General features: G+C 31.1%; 1 non-coding gene across 1 annotated transcript; it reads right to left on the bottom strand.

Annotated features, from left to right (window-relative positions):
- Nucleotides 1-1,935: 1,935 nt before the first annotated feature.
- Trnav-cac (transfer RNA valine (anticodon CAC)) lies at nt 1,936-2,008 on the bottom strand. The gene has a single exon. It is a non-coding gene; the product is annotated as a tRNA-Val (tRNA).
- Between the last annotated feature and the right edge of the window lie 3,070 nt (nt 2,009-5,078).

The following is a 5,078-nucleotide window of genomic DNA, read 5'->3' as shown; positions in this document are numbered from 1 at the left end:
ATGTGGATATTTTTGAGGGGTTGCTGAACCTGAATCAAATTTTGATAATTTAAATTATAAAATGGCAAATCCAAAATGGTGGATAACTTAAAAAATAGTTGTAAAATCATAATTTCTTTACAAAATGTATTTATTTCTACATATATTTAATTTTGAGAGCTTTGATAAACCTAACTTAAATGTTAACATTATAAACTATAAAATGGCGGATCCAAAATGCGGATTTTCTAAAAAGAACATAAAAAAGAACATTTTTCTAAAACATTTATTGTATTTATTTTTAACAGGTTGTTGAATCTGAATTAAAGATTAAAAATTTAAATTTCAAAATGGCGGATCCAAAATGGCGGATATTTAAATGAAAAACGAACTAGAATCCAATCAAACAAATATGGAATTTAATTCTTAAAAAAAAAGATAAACAAATAATTTTCACAATAATATTAAAAATTAAAATGTATTAGAAAGAATATTAAAAAAAACAAATTTTCGATTAGAAGGATATAATTACATATTGGAACATAGTGTTTAATTCCAAACAACTTTTCTTTATAAAAAATTTCGATATTGTGAAATATAAAGGTACTTTACTCTTGAGTGAAATTCATATTTTTTGATATGCCTCGTACAAAATTAACAAAATTTGATATTTGATGGTTGAATCTTATGTTATATACGATGCAGAGTACTTTATAAAGAATAACTTGTTTTCGTAAAACTGATATTAAAAAAGTTATCAATAGGTTCCACGTTACGCAGACATACTGTATAAGAGCTAAAAAAAATTTTTCTGTTGAACATTTATTATTGTTGAAGCTTATTATTAAATGTATTTTAAGTAAGTTTTACAGAAAAAAGTTTTGATCACTCTGTATATAAATTTTTTCAGCTGATAATTTTCAGTTTTTGTATTACATTTTTGTTATCTTTCTTAGTTTTCTCAAAAAGAAATTGTTTATTTTATTTTTAAACTAAAATAATTCAGTGATTTTGAAAGATTACATCACAAGCTTTAAAAAAATAGCAAAAAAATTTTATTAGATATATTCAAACTTGAGTAATACCGTCTTAAAATGGTGGGAATTCTGTAAAACTACGAAGTTTTCAAACATTACATTTTTTGAGACATCATATTATTTGAATTAAATTTTTGAGATTTTTTTTGAATAAAACATCGTTTAGTATGATGATTGAGAGGTAAGTTGTGCAAATTTGAGAGTTTTATAAGTAAAATTGTATTAGTTACACATTTTTAAATCATTTTTAAACAAAATTCATGTAAGGCTCACTTTCCGCTAACACCGTACTTATGTCCATAGATTCTATTTCTTTATATTATAACCATAAGATAGCTTATTTCATTTTCTTTCATGTCCAATTTGTAAAATTTCTTTTGATCCATTATTTAAAGAATTACATTAAAAACACTCAACCGTGCAATTCTTCCAACGCTAGTTTACAGTGCGCCAATGTGTGTGAGAAGGGTGACTTTAGCGTTATAAATAAAAAATTACAGAAGCTAGAGATTTAATTTTAGAAAAATCTTTATATAAGGTTTTTTTTGTAAAATTTTCTGAATTTTTCAATGGCCAAGTCAGTTTTTTTCTAAAAATTATATTTTTATAGTTATTTAAAAAAACATCTAACTTCGCTGTTCATTTGTTTAATAAAAAATGAAGCACCCACTTCTCGAGTAGAACTTTTTGATATGTTGTTTATTAAACATTTTTTAATGAAATTACAAAAAGTTTTATCTTGTTTGATTTTTTCCGAAGTGAAAATCTAAATGCACTCCCCTACTACAAAATATTTAAATTTCACTAACTACTTTTATTACAGAATTAAAATAGTAATTATAATTCGGTTTAAACGTATGTTAAAGTGGTTATTAGTTTATTATTATCTACATTTTTTAATAAAAAAAAAAACAAAAAGTGGTTCCGCCCGGGATCGAACCGGGGACCTTCTGCGTGTGAAGCAGACGTGATAACCACTACACTACGGGACCGTTGAAGCGTTTTAAACTTGCGTGATATATAAACTGAAAATAATCAATAATTATAAAATATTTAATACAAAAATAATATTATAAATATTTAATAATTTTCATTGATTAATTAATTAGAATAACTTATGAAACTCATTCTATAACACAAACCCCTATCCATATAACGATCGGGAGGTAGAAAAGTCATAAAGTCTGAAAAAAAAAAGATAAGGACGAAGGACGATAAATATATTATCCCTACGTGGACCAAGGCGTCATCGGTAAAAATGCGATATAGACTGGTCTGGTTAGACTCAAAAATAGGAGTGAGGTTACAATAATTACCATCTAGCTGTAAATTGGCAGGATTGTTCAAAATACATCATAAATGAAATCTAACAAGTCCTCATAAATCCGACCCGAGCTAAAAAATTTACGCGGGGTCCAAGGTCAACAAATATGGTTTTTAGCGATTTTCAGCCAAACCGTAAGTTTTATCATAAAATTATTTCTAACAAAAAATGTAGATTAGATAATCATCTATAAAAAATATCTCAATACTTTTTTTCTTAAGAGCCACCGTTTTTGAGATACAACGATTCAAAGAGTTGAAAGAATTCTAATCCTCATAATATGTATTAGTACCAACGAACTGTCAATACGGATGGAATAGGTATGAAGAAAGTTAATGCCGCCAACATACAAGCAGGGGCGTCATTTGGGCGTCCAGGGGGGGGCATTTGCCCCCCCCCTGGCTCTGAAAATGACTAAAATTTACAAAAAATACAACAATATTTATCATAACATCATATATAATGTATTGTATATATAGTGCTTGCCCCCCCCTAACAAAATTTCAAATGACGCTCCTGCATACAAGAGAGAGGTCCTGAGAGAGTAGAGAGAGACAGAAAAGGATCAGGTAAAATTTGACATGACGTGTAATTTGCGGGAAAATGAACATCATATTATTTTATTAAATTAACTTAATTTTTAAATACTGTCTATCAGCCCTGATACCAAGTTAAAAAAATATGAGGTCTATTTCCCCGATTTAAGTTGATATTGGCAATTGAAATACAGGGCCTGTCAAATTTTACCTGATCCTTTTCTGTCTCTCTCACCACCTCTCTCTTGTATGTTGGCGTCAATCTCGCTTCACTATTTGAATGGGACGGGGCGATTCCATCCGTATAGGGCTTTTCATCGATTGTCATTTGTTTCGAGCTTCTGTCATATGTTGTATAATCTGTGTATAATATTAATATACACGGATTATACGACATTTGACAGAAGCTCGAAACAAATGACTGTGAATGAAAAGCCCTATTGACAGTTCATTGATTAGTAGGGGAAGGACGTCGAATGACGCACCTAAGCAAAATACATTTTATTTAAGGGTAAAAAATATTTAAGCTAACTTTGAATGCTACAAGCCTGTAATTTGGACATTTCTATAACCAATTTCTAGGATTATTTTTAAATTCAATAAAAGGAAGTATTTTTTATGCGGCTTTAAAAAAACGCTTTTGCGCCATCTTACCTTCCACCGAGGGAAAGATGACGCACAGTGATGGTGAAGATGGCGCATGTAGGTATCTATATTAAAAGCGCAAGTGATATGAAAAGAAAATTTATTTTTTAATACTGAAAGTAAGATAATGTAAACAAAGCTTTTTTAACATATTAACAAAAGTCACAAATGTAGTTTTCGGGACTTTTGGCTCCACTGCATTCTTTATGCACCCATTGTCCACAACTTGTGCATCTGAACCATGTTTCCGTCTTTTTGCCGAAGTCTCCACATAATATGCAGATATCAGTTTCACCTCCCTCGTTGATTATGTCATCCAACTCATCGTCATTGCAAAGACCTTCTTCATTAAAATCGCTTTCTTCAGAATCGCTATCCTCCAAGATTTTTTTGTTTATTTTTTCTTTGATTATTTTTTGTACTTTGGCTTTCCCTTTATTTTTATTTAGTTTTAATCCTGCATCATTAACCAATACTTGTCTGGTTACTTTTTTCTTTCCTTCTTCCGACTTCGCCAGTTTTTCTTTTTTTTTTTATTCTCTTTTTCTTCTAAGAATTCTTTTAAAGGGGTGCTTGTTAGAATTTCAGAATGTTGCTTTTGTCGTCCATATTTTCTTTTAATTTTTTTATTGGGCAAAGGAACTGGAGAAATAAGTGAAAGAGAAATATGTGGACGTTTGGTTATTTCATTTTGTTTTGTGGGGGTTGTGTGACGACTTTCAGGAGACTGTCGGCTGGTTGATGGACGTGGTAATTCTGGTTCTCTTATAGATGGTGTTGTTATTAGTGGAGGTGTTCCCTGAGGTGCAGGTTCAGGAGAAACATCTCTATCCAAGCTATCATTGTTTAAATTATCAGCAGGAAAAAAGTCATCTTCTGTGAACTTATCAGAGTTTAACGGAAAAATTCCGCACGTTCCGAAACCAGAAACGGCCTTATCAATATTTGCCACCTGATCATATGCTAACTTAAAAATCTCGGCGACATCATATGGAGTAATTTTATCTTCAAACTCTGAGTTGCTGATCTTAGATTTTAGAAAGGAATCGCAATGGCGACCATACGCATATTTTAATGCAGAAAAAAATGACACATCAAGAGGTTGTAATTTGTGGGATGTGTGGGGTGGAATACTAACCATTATAATCCCATTCTCTTTGCAGTAATTATAAATATCCAGTGAAATATGGCTCGAGTGATTATCTAATACTAACAGCACGGGATTATCTGGACTAGACAGGACTTTTTTTGGAAATGCTTCAGCCATAATAAAAACATAGACGTATTACTCCATCCATTATCCGTGCAGTTGTAAATCGCACCGCTTGGTCCATTTTTCTGAAGCTGTGGGCTCATCCTCTTCCTGGGAAATATAAATAATGGAGGTATGTAGTTACCGGAGGCACTGAACGCCATTATTACCGTGATATTCTTCCCTCGTTCCCACGAAGAAATGATTCCAAACTGCTTTACTCCTTTGGGTCCAAGTCTTTTACATGATTCTTTAGGAACCGTAGATATACCGGTTTCATCAACATTGTAAATGCGATCTGGCAG

This window comes from Diabrotica virgifera, chromosome 2 (genome assembly GCF_917563875.1).
Source record: "Diabrotica virgifera virgifera chromosome 2, PGI_DIABVI_V3a".
NCBI classification, from domain to species: Eukaryota; Metazoa; Arthropoda; class Insecta; order Coleoptera; family Chrysomelidae; genus Diabrotica; species Diabrotica virgifera.
Note: the sequence above shows the minus strand (reverse complement) of the source record. Positions and strands in the feature narration are given on the sequence as shown.